General features: G+C 43.3%; 1 protein-coding gene across 5 annotated transcripts in view; it reads right to left on the reverse strand.

Moving 5' to 3' along the window:
• The window catches only part of CycJ (Cyclin J), a 196,926-nt gene that overhangs the window by 83,876 nt on the left and 89,519 nt on the right, over nt 1-23,531 (reverse strand). The gene's annotated exons all lie outside the window — the stretch shown is intronic.

Consider the following 23,531-nt stretch of genomic DNA (forward strand, 5'->3'; position numbering starts at 1 on the left):
CTTTCCTTAGTGTAGTGGGACAAACTACTACTTGCTCCACAGGCCTTATTACAACTGCTTCTCCTAACCCTTTAGTCAATTCCAGAACCCTATCATAGCTGATGCTGATTCCATTGTAATGGAATGTATCAATTAACTGACGCTTCCTGGTTTTTGCAAAGATCAGGAGACCAATATATATTGGAAACGGAGGTTCTCTTTACTTGGAATGTCTGGAGAATGTTGAAGATGCTGGATTCTTTCGACAGTTGAAGTGCAAAAGTTGTGCTAAGGCTAGATAAGTAGATGATGCTCCATATTTAAGTTGGCATTTTATATCGCTACCTTTTTGTAGCACACCTACAAATTCCAACAACTTGGTGGCACAGATTCTCTTCTAGCATCTGCTGCTAAGGTTCGATCAAATTCTATCTCATGTTCAAGCATCTGTTTCCTCAATATCTTAGCTGCTTTGGCCATGGTTAGTGTATCACTGTAGTCACATGCCGTGGCTAGGGCTTCTCCCATTTTCCTTTTGTAGGCAAACCAAATTTCTCTTCCCTTTTTAAAGTCCTCCAGTTCTGGGATGCAGGCAAGTATCTGTTCTTTCAACCGTGTTCGGTACTCAAAGGAAGCATCAGCATTTAGCTGTTCCAGTCTTTGTTTGTACAAATCATAAAGTTCTACCATTGTAAAATAGCAGCACCCATCTGTAGTCAACTGCTTGTCTCTTATGTACATCTCAAGCTCAGCAAAAGCATGGGCACATGCCTCTTGTCTGTACTGCACATAATTTTCTGGGAATTTAGCAGGCCCTTTCCCTGTTGTACACACCTATCAGACAAGATGGGTGATACATATGGTCCTGAGAAACAATATCTCCAGCACTAAGCTTGGCCAGAAGTTTCTCATCTAGTAGGTTGGTGGCACATCGTTGCAGCTTTTCATGTAAAGGCAATGTCATGGCCAATCGTAAATCTTTGACTGGTGCTGGTTGGTCACAAATAAAGCATATTCCTTCTTTCTCAGTCTTAGATTCTTGTGCATCTTCTTCATCTGCCTTCTGGCTACTATGTGTGAATTTTACTGATGGGGCATCATCATCATCTTTTGTTTTACACAATGACTTCCTTTTCTTTTCTAGTTTTGTTGTTTTGAACTTCAGCATACATGATTAATGATATGTTGCTTTGTTATTTTCAAAGCTCTGCAAAATTCCATCCCCTTCATCAAGGCTTTTGGGATGAAAAGGTATAGGCATTGCATTTAACTTTAGAATTCAGGAATGTTTGTAGCAAGGGTAACATAGCCAGCACCAGATGCATCAACTAGTCTTTCACATGTGTCCTCTTGGCACAAGCAACAAAGCTTCCAGTTAGTCGTACTATCTCCCTTCAGGAAAGACGCTGACTTCCAAGATTGTCCTGCCATTGCTTTTGTTCTATAGGCCAAGGGTTTATCCTTTTACCACCTATATAACATATATGCACTTTCAGATATGGGATACAACTAGGCTCAGATATGTCATAATCCTACCCCTAGCCCGATCATTCATCCAATGCTATTTAATTCCCATGTGATCTGCACACCATCTAGAAGACTAAAGCCCCATCTTCCTTGGCTCGGCTCTCCCACGCTGGCACATCCTGTCAATGCAGGTACAGCTGTTTAACTTTGAAGTGGAGCTACCGAAACAGCATTTGGGAAACTAATAACAAATCTCAGCCATTAGCTAGCACTGAACCCCATGCTAAGTTTCACAGCTATAGTGTCAACTGGTAGTACACTGAAACTACACTAATGTACAGTATTACACTTTTACATTAAGCTTATTACCCATTTTTTTTTCTAAATGAGGATGAAAATTAATTAACTGGGGATTAACTGATTTCTAATCTACAAAAAATTAACTGATCAGGCTGAAGTTACCCCAAATCCATGTATTACCCGACCTTTAGCCTTATATATGAGCTTAACCCTTAAACGCCGAGCCTCTATTTACAAAAACGTCTCACGTATGCCGCGGCGTTCGGTGAGTTAGCTACTGAAGCTGAAAAAAGTTTTTTCAAAAATCACAGCATGCTTAGTTTTTAAGATTAAGAGTTCATTTTTGGCTCCTTTTTTGTCATTGCCTGAAGTTTAGTATGCAACCATCAGAAATGAAAAAATCATTATCATATATAAATATTGGAATATATGACAGCGAAAAAAAAACTCTTATATAATTGTATACAAATCGCTGTAAGCACAACGGTTAAAGCTAATGAGTTAATTTTTTTAGTTGTATTGTACACTAAATTGCGATGATTTTGGTATATAACAAATTGTAAAACGATCAAAGCAACACAGAGAAAATATTATCACAAAATGATGCATGTATTTGTAACGCGCGGACGTAAAAAAATGTTTTTTTCAAAAATTCACCATAAATCGAAATATTTTGCTAGAGACTTCCTGTTTGTTGAAAAATGAAGCTAATTGATTGAATATTACTAGACTGTAAGTGTTTTAGCTTACAATTGCAGTTTTCAACCATTTCGGTCGAGTTAAAGTTGACCGAAAGTCAAATTTTTTCCATTTATCATGATTTATATGAAAATATTTCAAAACTGATAATAGCTACAACCATGAGTTATTTTCTGTTGTATTGTACATGAAATTGCGCACATTTTCATATATAAAACTTTATGTAACGACTAATATAAAACGGTGCAAATATTACGACAACGAGACAAAAGAATTTCTGAGATGTTCGACCGAGTTACCACGAAGACGTAAGGAAAATTTTCTCAAAAATTCACCATAAATCGAAATATTGTGCTAGAGACTTCCAATTTATTGCAAAATGAAGGTAAACGATTGAATATTACTAGAATGTAAGAGTTTTAGCTTACAATTGCGTTTTTTTTACCATTTCGGTCGAGTTAAAGTTGACCGAAGGTTGAAATTTTGGCAGTTATCGTGATTTATGTGAAAATATTTCAAAACTGATAAAAGCTACAACCATGAGCTATCTTCTGTTGTATTCTACATGAAATTACGCACATTTTCATATATAAAAGTTTATGTAACGACTAATGTAAAACGATGCAAACATTACGACAACATGACGAAAGAATTTCTGAGATGTTCGGACGAGTTACCGCGCACAGACGTAAGGAAAAAGTTTTTTTTTTTTTCAGAAATTCACCATAAATCGAAATATTGTGCTACAGACTTCCAGTTTGTTGCAAAATGAAGGTACATGATTGAATATTACTAGAATGTAAAAGTTTTAGCTTATAATTGCATTTTTTGACCATTTCGGTTGAGTTAAAGTTGACCGAAGGTTGAAATTTTGGCAGTTATCGTGATTTATATGAAAATATTTCAAAACTGATAAAAGCTACAACCATGAGTTATTTTCTGTTGTATTCTACATGAAATTGCGCACATTTCCATATATAAAACTTTATGTAAAGACTAATATAAAACAGTGCAAACATTACGTCAACGTGACGAAAGAATTTCTGGCGCAGACGTAAGGAAAAAGTTTTTTTCAAAAATTCACCATAAATCGAAATATTGTGCTAGAGACTTCCAATTGGTTGCAAAATGAAGGTAAATTATTGAATATTACTAGAATGTAAGAGTTTTAGCTTACAATTGCATTTTTTGACCATTTCGGTCGAGTCAAAGTTGACCAAAGGTTGAAATTTTGGCAGTTATCGTGATTTATATGAAAATATTTCAAAACTGATAAAAGCTACAACCATGAGTTATTTTCTGTTGTATTGTACATGAAATTGCGCACATTTTCATACATAAAACTTTATGTAATGGCTAATATAGAACAGTGCAAAAATTACGACAAAATGACGAAAGAATTTCTGAAATTTTCGGCAGAGTTACCGCGCTGGCGTAAGAAAAAAGTTTTTTCAAAAATTCACCATAAATCGAAATATTGTGCTAGAGACTTCCAATTTGTTGCAAAATGAAGGTACATGATTGAATATTACTAGAAAGTAAGAGTTTTAGCTTACAATTGCGTTTTTCGACCATTTCGGTCGAGTCAAAGTTGACCGAAGGTTGAAATTTTTTGTAGTCGACATACGGTACGTCCACTGGCACCCAACAGACAATTTTAGTCGACATATGATACGTCCAGTAGGCATTTAAGGGTTAAGTACCAATTTTTGGCATTTTGGCGGACATTTTTGATATAGTGACAGCCATCTTGGATATTTCTATGCAGAGAAATGATGTATCTACATATATAAAGGCTTGTTTTTAATATTTTAATATAAACTGGGAGTGACTTAGGGATTTGAATGTGATTAATCAATTAAATACCAATATTCAAATATCTACATGACGCCATTTTGAAAACTTGTCGGCCATCTTGGAAAATGGCAAAATTTTGTGTGGCCGGAGGTTGATGATGAGACCAAGGGACAAGAAGAATAGTTGAGCCAAGTTTCATGCTTGTATCACCATTTGCACTTTTCCCCTATTTTTTTGTAGTTACCCACTCCACTAATATAGTAATTACTTGGTAAGTATATATAAAACTATTTTATCATAATGTCATTTTTATATAAGTAACTTAACAAGTAATTACATAGCTGAATCCCACATTGAATGGAGGTGGGACATATGGACATAATCTACTCCAAAACATTAAAGCATGATAATGACTTTGAAATAGAAAAATCTGCCAGCACTGAATGCAATACTTGTTTCCTTACCTGGTAAGAGCTACTGCAGGGGAGTACTACCTCTGGTTGGTACTCATCTTGACCTGTAGTGGCATGGTGATACACCCCTGTGTCACCTCTACTTAGGAGGGAACTTTGCAGCGAGGGATATGTCCGATGGCTAGCAAAGTTTACAGAGGTGCTCTTGCCCTGGGGGCAGTACCAAGATGATAAAACCAGACAATGCTGTCACCTAATCTAAAAACACTCGATAAAAACCATACCCTATCTACTAAGACTGGTGGATACTCCAGGTACTTTGTACTCCCAGGCTTCCCGAAAACTCGAAAACCCTACTTCAAGGCGGAAAGATAGTAGGAGAGTGTGCTTCCTATGATTCTTCATCTAATTCCATGCCAGTCACCGATATAGGCCCCAGGGTACTGCAATATTTAAACATGGTTTCTATGTCTTTCAAATAGTGAAAAGCAAAAACTGACTTGCACTTCCAGTAAGTGGACTGGATAACAGCAGACAGGGACATGTCATGTTTGAACGTCAATGAAGTGGACACCACTCTAATGTCATGTGCTCTTACCTTAAAGTTCAGTAAAAATTCCTCCTGGATCTGGGAGTGTGCTTCTTTAATTAAATCTCTCAGAAAGAATGACAAGGTGTTCTTTGACAGAGGGCGAGATGGGTTCTTAACCGAACACCAGAGGTTATTAGAAGTACCCCTAATCTTTTCTGTCCTATATAGGTAGTGTTTTAGTGCCCTGACTGGATATAGAACCCTCTCTTCTTCCTCTTGTCCTAGGATATCTGATAAGTTCTTAACAGTGAAAGGAGGAGGCCAAGGCTTGGATGGGACCTCATTCTTCGCTAAAAAACCTAGGGTGAAAGAACAAACTGCATCCCCTTGAGAGAGGCCCACTTTCTTCACAATGGCTTGAAGTTCGCTGATGCCTTTAGCTGTGGCTAACGCAAAGAGGAAGAGAGTCTAGCTAGTCAAATTCCTAAGGGAAAAAGTCCTGAGGGGTTCAAATGATGGACCCGACAGCCATTTCAGGACCACATACAGATTCCTGGAAACTGAAGAATTGTCTTTTTTGGATTTTGTCGTCTCGAAAGACTTCAACAGGGTCTGAAGAGCATTCCAACCCTCTATGCTTAAAACCTGAGCTAAGCATAGCTAAACATAGCCTTTAATGCTCGAAGAAGACAAGTTCCTTCTATTCATTAGGAAGAGGAGAAAGTCTGCAATCTGAGTTACAGCGGCCGTAGATGAGATACTGCACCTGATAGACAAGGCTAGATGATCTTCTGCACTAAGCAATCGCTTCTGCAGTTCCTCTTGAAAAACCCTTTGCTCTGACCAGCTTATGAACAGTTTGAATCCTGTCAGAGCAAGAGTGGAAAACCGTAGGTGGTGTTTTCCGAAGTGGGGTTGCCTGGGAAGAGATGGTTTTTGAGGAAGCATTCTTGGGAAGCCTACCAGCAGACAAAGAACATCCAGAAACCACTCTCTCAGAGGCCAAAATGGAGCTATGAGGGTCATGGTGATATTGCTGTGTCCCTGGAACTTGTTCAAGACCTCCCTCATCATGCAGAAGGGAGGAAAGGCGTACAAGTCTAGGTTCGACCCAACTTGCAGCATGGCATCTCTGGCCACTGCAAGGGGGTTTGGGGCTGGCGAGCAATACAGAGGAAGACGATGGTTCCTGGAGGTGGTGAACAAGTCTATCATTGGTTTGCCCCATAACTTCCACAAGTCTAGGCAACTAGGGGTCTAGGGTCCATTCTGTGGGAAGGACTTGCTTTTGATGGCCCAGCTTGTCCACCATCACATTTAGTCTTCCTTGGATGAACCAAATGACCAGTCACTTGATTTCGGTCTGCCCACAGAAGTAAGTCTCTCACTGCTTGACATTGAGAGAAGGAGTGGGTCCCGCCTTGCTACCGAATGTAGGCTAAGGCCGTGGTGTTGTTTGCATGAACCACTGCAGTCTTGTTGCGGACTAGGGAGGCAAAACTCCGAAGGCCTAGATGCACTGCCTTCAGTTCTCTTACGTTGATGCGTAAATCCTGTTGATCTGGAGTCCACACCCCGTAGACTTGTTGATTCTCTAACAAGGCTTCCCAGCCTATGTCCGACACATCAGAATAACAGTTCAGGTCTGGGTTCAGCAGATGAAAGGACTTCCCCTCTAACAACCTTCTTTCTGACAGCCACCACTGTAGGTCTGATTTTATTTCCAGGGTGATCGGGAAGATGTGACTGTTTGCTGCGTTTTTCTGCTCCAGTTGGCCTTCAGATAAAATTAGAGAACCCTCATATGTAACCTGCCTAATTTGACAAAGGTTTCTATGGAGGCCAGGGTCCCCAATAGGGTCATCCATTGCTGAGTCTTACTAGACGAAAGAGCTAAGAATTTTTTGGCTGTTTGACAAAGGTTTCTATGGAGGCCAGGGTCCCCAATAGGGTCATCCATTGCTGAGTCTTACTAGACGAAAGAGCTAAGAATTTTTTGGCTGTTTGAAGGCAGTTGGAAATCCTCGTGTGACGGAAAATCCTGAAAAGCTGGAGAGTTCAGTAACATCCCCATATAGAGGATTTCTTGTGAAGGGGTCAACTGGGACTTCTGAAGGTTTAAAAGAAGGCCCAGCTCTTGGGCCAGAAGAATAGTCTTGTGCATGTCCTCCATGCACTTGTCTTCGATGGGGATCGAAGAAGCCAGTTGTCTAGGTAGACTCACATCGATCCCTACTAAATGGAGCCATTTCGAAAGAGGAGCAAGAACTCAAGAGAACACCTGAGGGGCTGTCAAAAGGCTGCAACAGGGGGCTGAAACTGGTATATTTTTCCTTGAAAGACAAACCTCAGGTATTTTATAGACACTGGATGACTCGGGATATGAAAATACGCATCCTCCATATCTAGTCTTATCATCCAGTTGCCATGTTGAATGGAAGCAAGGACTGACTGACTTGTCTCCATTTAATTTTGTCTTCAAGACGAAAAGATTGAGGGCGCTCACATCGAGGGCTGGTCTCAAACCCCCCGATGTTTTGGGAACCACGAAGAGGTAATTTTAAAATCCCTCATGTTGGTGTCTCGAACCTCCTCTATGGCTCTTTTCTGAATGAGGGGGGAGACTTCTTCTAGTAGGGCCGCATGTTTCTCGGAGCTGGCTGAGTAGGCTGACAATTCGATGGGAGAGGTGACCAAAGGTGGGTTCTCCAGAAAAGGAATGATGTGGCCTTCCTTCAGAACCTTGACAATCTAGGGTTCCACACCTCTTATTAGCCACTTCTCCCAAAATCCCAGGAGTCTGGCTCCTACTGGTACATACCTTACCTTACAGACCTTACAGTTCGTTCGGGTTGCCCTAGGTCCCTCAGTGTGAGGCACCTCTGATGTCTACCAGAGAATTGTTAATGCATCTTCCAAATCCTGGATGGTCTGGGATGCATCTTATATATTTGTTGAGCTTATTCTTAAACACATCTACGCTCACTCCTGATATGTTCCTCAGATGAGCTGGTAGCGCACTGAATAGACGCTGCATTATCGATGCTGGTGCGTGGTGGATTAATGTCCTGTGTGCTTTCCTTAGTTTTTCTGGTATAGTTTTGGGCACTATTAATCTACCTCTGTTGCTCTTTCTGATATTTTTAGCTCCATGATGTTTTCAGTAATTCCTTCTGTCTGTTTCCATGCCTGGATGATCATGTAGCGTTCTCTTCTCCTTTCAAGACTATATAAAATTAAGAATTGTAGTCTTTCCCAGTAGTCAAGGTCCTTAACTTCTTCTATTCTAGCTGTAAAGGACCTTTGTACACTCTCTATTTGTGCAATATCCTTTTGGTAGTGTGGGTACCATATTATATTGCAATATTCAAGTGGACTACATACATACGTTTTATAAAGCATAATCATGTGTTCAGCTTTTCTTGTTTTAAAGTGCCGGAACAACATTCCCATTTTTGCTTTGCATTTTGCCAATAGTATTGCTATTTGATCATTGCATAACATATTCCTATTCAGCATCACACCAAGGTCTTTTACTGCTTCCTTATTTGTGATTGTCTCGTTACTAGGTCCTTTATATGCATATAGCAATCCTTCTTTATCACCATAGTTTATTGATTCAAATTTATCAGAGTTAAATACCATCCTATTTTCCTCTGCCCATTTATATATTTTGTTTAGGTCTCTTTGTAGCGAGTTCCTGTCTTCATCGCAAGTAATTTCCCTATTTATTCTTGTGTCATCGGCGAAACTTCTCACTACCGAGTCTTTAACATTACTGTCTATGTCTGCAATCATAATCACAACCAGCAATGCAGCTAACACCGACCTTGTGGCACACTGGACATTACTGTAGCTTCATCTGATTTCTCATCGTTTGCAATCACTATCTGTTTTCTGTTTTGCAAAAATTCTTTTACCCATCTTCCTACTTTGTCCACAATGTTATGTTTTTTTTATTTTTTTCGCTAATATATTATGGTCTACCTTGTCAAAAGCTTTTGCAATGTCTAAGTAAACCACATCTGTATCTTTTTTGTTTATCATATTTCTGAGCTCGTCCCTGTGTCAGCTGGTGAAATTCCTATCAAGCACGAATTTCTAGGTATAGATATTACTAAATATACCAGAGAAAAAAGCTATCAGGAAATGCTGGGGTTACTACCCCCAGATTGAACATCTATTATGGAATAGACGTCGGTATAGGTAAGGGTGAGTGATTGTTGTCACTGCCACAGGACTGCACTCTGTAGATATCCCAATGACAAAACCCCCGGAACGTGAGGAGCCGATCTAATGCCCGCACTCACCTGCCCGCCAACCGACGACCCCAGCGCCATCTGTACTCATTCCATACTAGCACGTTTTTCCTTTCGGAAGATATTTTTCTTGTGCTGGCTTTTGCCCCAATTTTCCTTGAGTTTCATCATGTCTTCAAGCAATTTCACCGTTGTGAAGTTAAGTACCATCTTCTTGTGGGGTTTTTATTATCAGTGAGGCTTTTATTGGCCCGTAAGTTAATATTTACAGGGTCATATATTGGACGCTCCCCGGCGTTCGCCGCCTCCACCATGATGACCTTGAGGCACACCCTTACAGCTTGTTTCTGCAGGGGTTTCTCTTGGTCGTTACAATTTTACTCATGTTTCGTAATTCCCCTTCAAGAAGTTCCTTTTGGAGGTGTTTATCTATGTCGGGTGGTTCCTGGTACCTTGATTAGTGTCATTCCTCACGGAGGCTTCCTCCCCTTATCTTGGTTCTTACAGTTAATTCATGGCTGTTACCAGGCTCTCGTGCGGATAGATTCCCTCTCCAAGGTGGTGCTTTCTTTTGTCAGTTTCTCTGATTTGTAGTGTAATGGATGACATGGATAATTCGGATTTATTGTGGTCCGGGCTCAGCGTCAGGTGCAGCCAGTTGGCTGCCTACCTCCTGCTCGCCTCGCTCGGTTAGGCTATACGCTTAGCACAAGTTCTTATAATTTTGTATATTCAATCATATTACGTGTACTTATGTAGTTTTTGGTTAACTTTAGCGGTACTTATCAGAAATTGATCCTAGCCTAGCCCTCTCGCTTCAATCGGTGGGTCAGGCTATTCAGGTTAGGCTTTGGCATTGTCTTAGCTCCCATCTCTCCCGACTGTGTCGCTTCAGCGGGGGAGGGAGGGGTAGGCTGGTCGAGGGAGTTCCCGTTTGTTGTTCCATCCGCCTTACCGCCCATTTTCTGGTTCGCTAGGGCATCTGAAGCCCCCATCCTCCTCCCTCTAATGAGGGAGAGAAGGAAAAAATAAAACGGGGATCTTCTTTATGCATTGCCCTTCTACCCTATGGGTCGGTTGTTGGTTGGACTACGTTACGGGAATTTCTCTCCCTTCCACCCCCCTCTTCCTCTCCTCTCTCGCCTCCCTTTTACTGTCTGGGCTGTGCCTTCAGAGGAGGGTGAGAGTTTGGCGTTGCTATAGACTAATGCCGTTGTCCTATCCTCCCCTAGTACTTTTGGTGAGTGTCATGAGTCTGTCTCCCTGTGAGCAGGAAGTTGATACGTCTGTGTCGATACCCCGTGGGGAGTTTTAGTCAGTGTATAGGGGGTCCCCCGTCCACTTGAACATAACTCTCGATTCCACCATTCTAAGTACTGCCTCCCCGACTTTGCCAGTGGTGTGTCATCTCCCCGCGTGTGGGATGTCGGTCTCTTCGATCGTCACCCCGTGGGGGACTAGTCCGGTTCCCAGTTGAGAGTTACCCACTCTCCTGGCCTCCGTTCTAGTGTCAACCGCTCGGCTAGTGTTTCGTTGGTTCGCTCTCCTCCGGGTCGGGCTGAACTTCGATCACCCCTCAGGGTTTATACATTTCCCAACTGGTTCCGCTCCGCCGTCACTGGCCCTCCCGTTGCCTTCTTACCTGTTACCACTCCGGTGGTTCTGGTTTTCAGTAGGTTGGCCTTAGTCACACCTAGTTCTCTAGCTGTATACTAACCAGAGGTAATGATTTACCCCGCCCTCCCCGCTGTAACCAAGTGGCGGAGGCACGGGATCTTGGAGGGGTCTGCGCCGGAGCACTTTGACCAGCAGTGTATTGCTATCCTATGTTGTTAACCATTTACTTACTACCGGCCTCCGGCAGTAATTATACCTTAAGTTGATTCTACAATTATGAGTTGCATGATCCTAAGTTAAGGTCCTACTCCGTCGAACTATCTCCGGAGTTTCTTGATTTAATGTGTGTCATGTTTTGCTCTGGTTTATTGTCCTGCCGGAGCATTCCGGCGGGTCCGGTATAAATTAATGCTTGCTGCCGGACTCCGGCAATAATTATACTTTAAGTTGATTTTATATTTAAGAGTTGCATGATCCTAGGTTGAGGCCTGCTCCGTCGAACTACCTCCGGCACTCCTTAATTTAGTGTGTGTCATGTTTTGCTCTGATTTATCTTCCCGCCGGAATACTCCGGCGGGTTCGGTATAAATTAATTAGCATGCTCCATTACCTGCTGTTGCTTAAGGCCCCTATCTCGCGGTTCTGCTCCAGCGCCTTAAATTAGTGTGTTCATATACCTTCTCCTACTTACAGACAGTACGTTGTGAGGAGCCCGGGTGCACTGCTGTGCTGCACCAGCCCTATGGGCACGTTGTCTGCCGCTCTCATTCGGGCTGTGCAGTGCGAATCGACGATCTTATCGTATGGCACCCGGACGGTTATGAGGTTTGCTTCGCTCTGTACGAGCGTGTCCAGGACGAGTCGGTAAGCCTATAGTTACCGCCTTTAGTTTACCTGGTTGCCTCAATTGTTTCAAGTACACTGTTCTTGATATACTGCTTATATATATCTCTTTACCGAGCACTAGGTTATTAAGTCCCTGATCTCTTCCAGGCTGACCAAGCTTCCCGTAACGACGCCTTGGGTTCCCTTCGAGCATGGGTGGCTGGTTACGGCAGGAACATTCCGTCGGGGAAGCCGTAAGTTCTGGATGAGAACATCCGGAACCTGCTTTACCCCGGCGCCCGGATCTCAGCAGCTGTTCCACCCGAAGTCGCTGCTCCTGCCATCGAGCAGATCCGGGTAGAAACCCAGCCTCCCCAGGACGAAAATTTGTACGTGGAGGTGTCGGAGGAAGTGGCGGCCATAAACCTCGACCTGGAACCTATGAACACCGAACAGGACCAGGAGGTAGGTAGGGAGGTAAGTGAGGCAGTGGGGGCGGGCTCCCTTTTTGATTCCCCTTCATCCACCGCTTCTTTTTCGTTTCAGGGCTTTCAAAAATCTTCTTACTTGGAGGACAGGGCGCAATCCACTGTCCCCAAGTTGAAGAAGTCTTGGAAGGCGAAGGGCTATAAGTCCGCTAACTCCCGCAAGGCAACTCCCTTCCCTCCGGTGAAGCCACGGGACGCTAGTCCGGCGACTTTCGCAGGCAAGGCCACTCCCTCTGCTAAGGGAGCGAGTTTGAGGGCAGCTAAGGCTAGCCCTCCTCGCCTTCCTGCCTTTGACCCGGAGGCGTTTGCCGGAATGCTCTTGCAGAAGTTTTCCTCAGAGGTTGATGCGAAGCTTAACAAGCTTACGGAGAGGCTGCAGAGCCAGGAGAGTATGCTCTCCGGGTTCATGCGCTCCGGTGGGTCAGCAGTTCATTACCCCATTCTGGATGCCTCCGCCCTCCCTCCATTTGACAAAGGAAATCCCTGGCGTTTGGCCCTTCATGCTCCCCGGCATGAAGATACCCTTACGATCGAGGGTCTAGGCACGCGCAGGCTCGAGGAATTGGAATTCTTTCCTCCTGATCTGCTGCCCCCCTACCCAGGCTTCGCCAGGCTGACGGAGGAAGCTTGGGTAAGGACGGATAAGGTCCCGAAGGAGACAGTGATCTTCCCAAGGGACCAGGCGCAGTCTACATTGATGCGCACCTTTAATGAGTGGCAGGCGGAGAACACGAAGTTGACCCCCTTCAAGGGCAACTTCACGATGTTCTCGTTGGGAGATAGGATCCCGACCCCCTGCATGACTAAGGTGGCTCTCGCGACCGCCCAAGCATGCTCGGAAGGTAAGCCGTTGCCTCAGCTCCGGGAGACTGATCCCACCTCTCTGATCTTCCCCGGAGACGATGAATTTTGGAAGGATGCCCCGGCCACTTTTACAACGGGTAAGCTGGACCCGGAGTGCGCATCCACCTTGTTCAGCGAGCAGCTTCCCAAACTGCCGGAAGCCCTCCTGAAAGCAGAGTTTGAGGCTAGGTGTCGGTTGAGCCGATCATTGAACTCCCTGTGCCTGGCGGAATCAACCGCAGTGACGTTTTATGATGAGCCACTCTTCCAAATTCTGACGAAGTCTCTGTTAGCGGGATTTCAGGCGGACTTGTTTGACTTCATGGTAGCGCAGATGAACTGCCGCAAATTCATCTTCGCCGACGCTACCATAAGACATGAACCTAACAAGCTCATGAAAAGCTCCTTCTGGGGAGCTAGTCTCTTCCCGGAAGAAGAAGTCAATAATGTCCTGGCTGAGGCAACCAGGGCAAATCAGAGTCTGCGCTCCCGCTGGGGTATCCCCGCCTTTAAAAGGAAAACCCCCGAGTCCGCCGGCCCTCAAAATAGACCTGGCAAGAGATACAGGAGGCACAGAAGACAACACCAGCAGGCTGTTGTCCAGGCTGTACCTGTCTCGCAAGTTTGCCAGCCTTCTACCTCTAAGGCCCAACCTCAACAGTTCGTGCTGGTGCAGCCAGCTCAGCACTCCCTTGCCGCGCCTTCCTTCGTGACGTCTCCGGTATACAACCCCTCCTATGAGGGCCAGGGGTCGTTTCGAGGCCTTTACAGGGGCGCAAGGGGGAGTAGAGCAAGGGCCTCCTTCAGAGGCAAGGCTGCCGCGCAACCCCTCTCCCGGGGGAGAGGAGGCCGAGGTAGAGGAGGCAAACCTGCACCTTCCCAGTGAGACCAGTCAGGTGGGCAGCAGACTTCGCCTGTTCAGGGACCAGTGGACCTTCAGTCCGTGGGCTCACAGTATAGTCTCAAAGGTTTGGGGTGGAGTTGGATCAAGGGCCCTTCCTCTGATCAGATTTCATCAGCCGTCTTCCAAAGCTCTGCGGGGACTTTGCGTGGAATTACTCCAAAAGAGGGCCATAAAGAAAGTGAGAACCTGAAATTTCAGGGCAGACTGTTCAGTGTTCCCAAGAAAGGCTCCAGTCAACAAAGGGTAATCTTGGATCTCTCACATCTCAATCTTTACATACAATGCGACAAATTTTGCATGCTTACAATCGCGCAGGTACGGACTCTACTTCCTCGTGGAGCCGTCACCACCTCTATAGATCTTTCAGACGCATATTATCATGTCCCGATTGCGCGGAACTTCTCTCCCTTCCTCGGTTTCAGACTGGGGAAACAAGCCTTCTCCTTCAGGGTCATGCCATTCGGGCTCAACATAGCACCCAGAATTTTCACAAAGCTGGCGGACACGGTAGTGCAGCAGTTACGGTCCCGGGGGATATCGCTGGCCGCATACCTGGACGATTGGATAATCTGGGCATCCAACGCTGGGGAGTGCCGGAGAGCTACGGCCATGGTGATCGAGTTTCTGGAATCCCTAGGCTTTCAGATAAACAGGGCGAAGTCCCGCCTAACTCCGGAGGTCGATTTCAGTGGCTGGGTATCCAATGAGATCTGATTTCACACAAGCTGTCTATTCCGCCAGCCAAACGGAGAGAAATAGCCAAAGCCACCAGGCAATTCCTCAAAGGCAGGAAAGCCTCTCGCAGAACTCAAGAAAGAATCCTGGGTTCTCTTCAGTTCGCATCCATAACAGACCGGCTCCTAAAAGCAAAACTGAAAGACATAAACAGAGTGTGGCGGAGACGAGCCAATGTCAAGCTCAGGGACAAGGTGTCTTTAATTCCTCCGGTGCTGAGGAAAAGACTCCGGCCGTGGTCCACAGTCAAGGGTCTCTCGAAGTCAGTTCCCCTTCAGTTCCCTTCCCCAGCTCTAATAATCCACACAGACGCTTCATTAAGCGGCTGGGGAGGGTACTCACCAAAAGAAAAGCTACAGGGTACATGGTCCACTCTGTTGCGTCAATTCCACAAACATTTTGGAGGCAATGGCAGTGTTTCTAACTCTGAAAAAACTTTGCCCCACCAACCAGATTCATATCAGGCTGGTGCTGGACAGCGCAGTAGTGGTACATTGCATAAACAGAGGGGTTCCAAATCGAGTCGGATAAACCAAGTGATGATAGCCATTTTCTCCCTGGCGGAGAAGCACGGCTGGCACCTATCAGCTACCCATCTAGCAGGAGTCCGAATGTCATTGCAGACTCCTGTCCAGGGCAACTCCGCTGGAGTCAGAATGGTCCCTGGACGTAGCTTCTTTCAGATGGATATGCCGTCAGGTTCCGGGCCTTCAGTTGGACTTGTTTGCCACGGAGAGCAATCACAAACTCCCTTGTTATGTTGCTCCCAACCTGGATCCTCGAGCTTACGCTACGGACGCAATGTCAGTGGACTGGAACAAATGGCAGAAAATCTATCTTTTCCCACCAATAAACCTGCTGTTAAAGGTGTTGCACAAGCTCAGGTCATTCAAAGGTCAAGTGGCCCTGGTAGCTCCCCACTGGCCGAAGAGCAATTGGTTCCCTCTTCTTCTGGAGCTCAAACTACGGTGTCATCAAATACCCAAGCCACAGCTGACTCAAGTAGTGCAAACACGGACTGTGTCAGCTTCCTCAAGAATTCTGAATGCCCTGGCTTTATGGACTTTATGAAATTCGCCGCTCAGAGAGGTGCGGATATTGATCCCGTTAATACTCTGTTTCTGGAATCAGATAAAAGAGATTCTACCCTCAGACAGTACGATTCAGCAGTTAAAAAGTTAGCATCTTTTTTGAAGGAATCTGAAGCTCAAGTCATGACCACCAATTTGGCAATATCATTCTTTAGATCATTGTTTGAAAAAGGTCTGGCTCCAGCCACCATTACCACAGCGAAATCAGCTTTGAAAAAGGTGTTCTTGCATGGCTTTAAGATTGATTTAACAGATTCATATTTTTCATCCATTCCCAGAGCATGCGCTCGTTTGAGACCAGCGACCTGTCCACATACGGTTTCCTGGTTTCTTAACGATGTTCTAAAATTAGCCTCAGAAACTAATAACGATCAATGTTCTTATTTGAATCTGTTAAGGAAGACATTGTTCCTAATTAGTCTAGCTTCAGGTGCCAGAATATCAGAACTGTCTGCTCTCTCTAGAGGTGCAAATCATGTGGATTTTCTCCCGTCAGGAGAAGTTCTGCTTTCCCCAGATCAAAGGTTCTTAGCAAAAAATGAAGACCCTCAGGATAGGTGGTCCCCCTGGAAGGTTGTTCCTCTTCCACAAGACCTGTCTTTATGCCCAGTCGCTACCTTGAGGGCCTATTTACGGAGAACTTCTCAGCGTTTGTCTGGTCCTCTTTTATCAGGGAAAAGGAGGAACGCTTTCTTTAAAGGCTATAAGACAACAAATTCTGTACTTCATTAAGCAAGCTAATCCGGATTCAGTCCCTAAGGTTCATGATATCCGAGCAGTGGCTACCTCCACTAATTATTTTCATACTATGAATTTTGATGAGCTTAAGAAGTACACGGGCTGGAAATCTTCATCAGTGTTCAAACGCCACTATCTGAAATCATTGGAAGCTCTGAAGTTCCCTGCGGTGGCTGTAGGGAGCATTGTCCCTCCACCTTAAAATTAACCTTTAATCCCTATCCTTCCCCCCACGCCCGCCTGCCTCATTTACTTGCCCTGCCATTTTCTCCTGGACCAGACATGCTTCACAGCCCGGCTCCTCATATTATGATGTACAATTTTGCGGTGTTAGTTTTTAAGTTTGCAGCTTGTTATGTTTACTGTAATTTAGTTTTAAGCCGGAGGCACCTTTATAAATTTTTCTGTCATTTATTTAGTCTTAGTACCTTCCCATTATAATATTATTTATGTACATAGTTGTTTCTCATGTCCTTTACTGTGATATTAATTGTACCCCTAGTTATAACTCAGTTTATCTGCCTATACCCTTGGTATTTAATCATGTTCTGAGGGATAATTAAAACTATTTTCAGTAATAGTGTTTTTATACATGTTCACCTAACTATTCGCTCCTTTTAAACTTTCACCAAAGCTTAGTATGATTCTCTGTCATAATTTCACCGGCTGACACTGGGACGAGCTCAGAAAAGGGATTTTGACAAAGGAAAAATCTATTTCTGAGGGAGGCCCTGTGTCACCCGGTGACCCTCCCAGGGTCTAGATTTCCCTCCCCGAGTAGGCATACCAAGCTTGTGGAGGGTGCTAGCCTGGAATGAGTACAGATGGCGCTGGGGTCGTCGGTTGGCAGGCAGGTGAGTGCGGGCGTTAGATCGGCTCCTCACGTTCCGGGGGTTTTGTCATTGGGATATCTACAGAGTGCAGTCCTGTGGCAGTGATAACAATCACTCACCCTTACCTATACCGACGTCTATTCCATAATAGATGTTCAATCTGGGGGTAGTAACCCCAGCATTTCCTGATAGCTTTTTTCTCTGGTATATTTAGCAATATCTATACCTAAAAATTCGTGCTTGATAGGAATTTCACCGGGTGACACAGGGCCTCCCTCAGAAATAGATTTTTCCTTTGTCAAAATCCCTTTTTTATATATGCTTTCATGGTGGACTATCAGTTGGGTTTGTGTACTTTTTCCAGGTACAAAACCATGTTGTCCTATATTAAACAAACTATTTTTCATTAAATGTTTCATTATATATTTTTTCATTACCCTTTCATAGACTTTCATAATATGAGATGTCAGACTCACAGGCCTATAATTACTTGCCTCTAGTCTTGATTCACCTTTGAAAGTAGGGGTAATATATGCTAATTTATGCTCATCACGAATCTTGCCTGTATCTATACTTTGTCTTAATAATATTGCGAGCGGCTTTGCGACTGAATGAACCACTTTCTTTAACATAATGGAAGGTACACCATCTGGTCCTGCTGCTGATCCATTTTTAATTTCATTAATAGTCTGCACAATATCGGCTTCAGTAATATCTATGTTCGATAAATATTCACTATTTTCATCTCTTATTTCTGTATCATTATCTTCATTATCAATTCTAGGTGTAAATTCACTCTTACATCTTTCTGCTAATATGTTACATATTTCCTTTTTCTCATTCGTTAATCGCCCTTCAATTCATAGAGGGCCTATTTCTCTTATTTTATTCATCATTTTTGCATGAGTACAAAATTTTGGGGTTTTGCTTGATATTTTGTAGGGTCCTTTCTTCTAGGTCCTGTTTTTCATTTTCTTTTGACTGTATAATCTTTTGTTCTGCATTTTCTATCTTACTTTTTAGTTCCATCACTTTCCATGCATTCTTTTCTTTTGCAAGACCTTTTTTCCACTTTCTGATTTTCTGGAACAAGATCCTTCTGTCTCTTGATATGCATGACTGATGTTTACTTTTCTTCTTCAGTATATATTTTTCCACTATTTCCTCTAATATTTTATATAATATATCCGTATTTACCTGTATAAAGTCACTTACGAATATGTTTTCCCGGTCTTTGTTTAATTCTTAATTTTTTTTGATCAATTTATATTTTTACTATATAGAAATTGTATTCTCCTTATCCTTCCCATTTTTTCTTCTCTTGCTTATCTCTGTTTTCATGTGCTTTGGAACGGACTGTTAATTCTATGACATTATGGTCCAAAATACTCGTATTATACACTATTATTTCTTTAACATAGTTCACCTCGTTCACAAATACTAGGTCTAAAATATTATCCTTTCTTGTTGGCAGGTGATTTATTTGCTGAATGTTATGTTCTAGTAGCATATCTAACAGCTTTTCAAATTGCCTCTTATCTTCTGCGCTACTATTACTCTCCTTTTTATATGCATAAATACAACCAAAGTCTCCTATTCGTTCTTTCCATTCTACGAAAGGAAAGTTAAAGTCTCCGGATAAGAGTATATTCCAGTCTTTGTGATTTCTACATATATCATCCAATTTGTCAATTATTATGTCAAACTCTTTAGTATTAGGAGGACTACTAGTTAACTTCTTCTGGGCTGGTTTGACAGAGGTCTTCCTAAGGTTCCTGGATGCAAAACAGGCCAATGGGCGGAACCTGAAAGACGTTGTGGTCCTTCCTCCATGAAAGGGATGTTGCTGGAGGGGGGAGAGGGTTCTAGCTTGAAGAGAGGAAGACAATTCCTTGGGGCGCCTAGACACCGAGTAGGCAAGTCTTGCGTCGTCTTTTTCTGAAGATCTGTGGTGATCTCCTTCACCATATCTTGAGGGAAGAGGTGATTTTTGTCCAGCAGAGAGAACACCAAAGCTGACTTTTGCAAAAGAGTGACTCTCTTGGAAGCAAAGGAGCACCACAGCTCTTGCTTCTCGAGTACCCCAAGGGTAACGAGGCCGGAAAGTTCACTCGAGCTATCTTTTACGGCTTTGTCCACGCATGACAAAACCCCCAGCCAGTCTGAAGCAGAATCCCTGTCCAGGTCCTAATGATCCTCAATCTTCTTGGCCAATGTACCCATAACCAATCGAGGAAACTGAGGACTTCAAAAACTTTGAAGATGTCCTTGATTAAGTGGTCAAGTTCTGCAGAGAAGTCGCCCTTGGGAGGAGACAGAGACTCCCAAAGAAGGAGCTTCTCAGGTTGCATAATACTGGTACCTCCTGAGGATCAATCCTTCGTGGACAGCCCGTCCTCCATTTCTTTAAAAGCCTTCCTAGAAGGAGAACAAAGAATCAACTTGGAGAGACAAAAAAACAAGCAAAGTCATCTGACTGATTCCTCATTAAGAAAGTCGAGGCTGGTGAAGACGGGGCAGTTGGGACGAAGGAGGGAAAGTTCGCCATCAAATACCTCAATAAGGCAGTAAATGCCGGAGCTGCAGGTTCTTGTTCAGAATGTCATCCTGAACAGGCTTACGAATGGTAGGAGCTTTCAAAAGGTCCATAATTTGCACCAACCGATGTTTACTCGGGGCCTGAGCAGGTTCATTAGGGTCTGCAGACAAAGGTAAAGGTCTAACTAAAGAAGATGAAGGGGGAACCAGTCCCGGCGATGAAGCCAATGGGTATCCAGGAGAGGTTGCTAGGCATTCAGGAGCTGGTTTCAGGTGCTTGGTAGCTGGCACCGGGAGCTTGGAAGGTAACTTGGAACGTCTGGAAGTTGGGCGCTTGGGAGCTGAGTGTGAGGGCTTGTGGACAAAAGTCAAGCGGACAGGTGAGATGTTCTTTGGACGGTCCAATGCGGACAGGTGTGGACCCCCATGGACAAAAGTCGGGCGGACAGGTGAGCCATCCTCCAGGCAGTCCCATATGAACAGTTGCGGATGCTTGCGGACAGACGATGAGAGAACAGGGGGAGATGGACTCCAGATCTACCGAAGTGGACAGAGGAGGGCGCTGATGGACCGAAGTGGACACGTGAGGGTCCGTTGCGTAATTGCATGAAGGCCTGGGACTGCGAAGAGAATGCTTATATTTCTTAACAGGCACTGGGCTTCCCATCAGACCCGGACTCTGATTTGCCTCAGAGCACTTGAGAGGATAGGAAGAGTCCATGTAACATGAACAGCGCTTCCTGTTCGCACTGCCATTGTCGTAAGAGCTTGAAGACAAGCATGCACACTCCTGGACACACCTTTCCAATGGCTGTCTACCGACACCAGGGACCGTACAACAGGTGTGGTTGAGAGGACGACCACACGTGGGCAAACGCCCCTCGGCCTCCCTTGGACTTTTGGTATGTCTTCTTCGCGGTGTGGGGGAGCAGGACGTGACCTCGGTCTAGGAGAGCCGACAGGACGAGCAGCCACCGCCTCCACTTGCACTACACTATCACTTTGCACTTTCACTGAAGACAGTTTCTGTAAAATCCCTTGAGCAGAATTCCCCAATTCAGTCACAGTCCCAACAACTACATTTCTGGGTCGACCTGTGTCAGCCAGTGAAATTGGTTCCAATTAGCACATTTCTAGGTTTAAGACTGCTATATATACCAGAGAAAAAAGCTATGTAGGATGCTGGAGTTACTACCTCCAGTTCGAACATCTCATACAGATGTCGGTATATACCAGGGTGAGCTATTACGCTTCCACAGGCCTTCGTCAATAGACTTCTCAATTCTCGAAGACCCAAATTGGATGAGCCGTTACAAACTTGTAACTCGGAATACTCACCCGACCGCAAAGTAGGCATCATCACGAGACTGACACGTCATTCCAATTTTAGCAGCGATCGTGTTTACACCGCGTTCTGTTCTGTGTGCGATCGTATTTTCTTTTTGGGCTGCTCATCATGTCTTCCACCGAGGTTTTATCACCGTCTAAGTTGAGTACTAATTCTGGTTGGATTGTTGGTCTTAGAGGCAATTTAATTTGTTTTTATCTTACGATTTTTCGTTTTAAGTGTTTTGCAGCGCTGCCCCATATACAGCGTATGCTCCATGTTTGCCTCTTACATTTTGATCTTCAATCTCAACATTTTTTATATTATTTTGTGTGTTTTTCTCCTTGTTTTTGTTGACTCCATACAATTTGGAGTTTGTGTGGAGAAAATGTATTTTATTTGGCATCGAGTGCTGGTTGGGGACAAGATAGTGTTTTTGCCTATCCATTATCATTTAGGCCGTGGGTCTCCCATTTTCTGACAATAGAATTTGGGTCCCTCTTATCAGTTCTCTTTCCCTCCAGTCTTTAATATGTTCTCCTTGGTGTGAAGTATTTATTTATGCTAAGAAAGAGTTTCTCGGCTCTTATAAGTTGCCTTCCTCTTTCTATCTTTCTCTAACTTGCCTAAATGAGAGTTAAAGACTTTCCATTGGTTACTATCTTACACAGCACATTCAATACAGGTTTCATGTACACTGGAAACTTGCTCCCTACAACTCGTGCAGACTGTATGAGAATCAAGCATGCTTTAAGTAGCCTAGCCTTACAGCCTATATGCTGGTGCAATAGCAAACACTAGAACCACTAGAATTTGACATAATGATGAGAAAAGCTGGTCCAGATTCTAACGAAAGACTAACTATAGTCTGCGCTAACCAAAATACAACAATGTACTTAACCGAAAGTATGAAATAACGACTGCAAATCCAATTGAAGCTGCTGCAAATGGCAGCAGTGTTTACACCACAGCGGCAGAAATGAATTGCCAATCGATTGCTGTGCTGTTCTGGTGTTCCCCATAGAGGGTGGGGCTGTCATCCAGGTAAAACAATTAAAAGACGCTACCATGAAATAAAAAGAAAGTTGTCGGTGAGGTAGAATAATTAGCTAGGTAATTACTTGGTGAGTTACTTATATAAAAATGATTTAGTGTACTTATACTATACTACTGTATCTGTTCAGCTCATTCCAGGTTGGACCCCAGACTGAGCATAACAGTTTTACAATGTAAGATGTATTTGAAATATGAATGTAAAGTGTTTGGGATGATAGAGCATACTGTACAATATCTAAAATATTTGCTATTATTTTCATTATATTTTCCAGTAAAAGCAGACTGGAAAATACAATGAAAATTAGAGAATACTGTATTTCAGATATTGTACAGTATGCTATATCATTCAAAAACACTTTACAGTAATATAATTTCAAATAAATCTTACATTACAGAGAGAGAGAGAGAGAGAGAGAGTGTGTGTGTGTGTGTGTGTGTGTGTATGTGTGTGTGTGTGTGTGTGTGTGTGTGTGTGTGTGTGTGTGTATATGTGTGTGTGTGTGTGTGTGTGTCGTCAACCTATTATTTTCAGTCTGGGGCCCAACCTGGAATGAGGTTAACCAATACAGTAGTACAGTATAAGTACACTGTAAAGTTTTATTTTTTTTTTATCATAAAAATCTGCATTTAGTCACGAACGCAATATGAAAAGATATAGTAATTAGTGAATAAACAGTGTTGCTCTATGAAAAAAAGTGAATAATTGATATTTTTAATTGTTTTTACCAATGTGAAAGGAAAATGGGACAACTTCAATACTATGAGAGAAAACGGCTAGGCTTATGTATACGTGGGTACTTCATTAGTTGTCAAACGTTATGTAAGACAAATTTAATTTGTATTAAAGATTTATTTAATTTGTATTAAACGTTATAAAAATTTTGATGTTTACATTAATATTAATATTTTAACATTAGTAAATCATTATTATAAGTGTTTTAGGGTGCATATACTGTATACTTAAGAGTAACAGTTGTAAAAGGGTACTAATCTAAGATGACTTAGTGTGTTTTGGGATGATGGTTTGGGGTGTATTTTTGTTTGAATTTGTATTAAATTGTTTTAGTACGATCACTTAAGGAATAATTTT

Source organism: Macrobrachium rosenbergii, chromosome 16, assembly GCF_040412425.1.
Source record: "Macrobrachium rosenbergii isolate ZJJX-2024 chromosome 16, ASM4041242v1, whole genome shotgun sequence".
NCBI lineage: Eukaryota > Metazoa > Arthropoda > Malacostraca > Decapoda > Palaemonidae > Macrobrachium > Macrobrachium rosenbergii.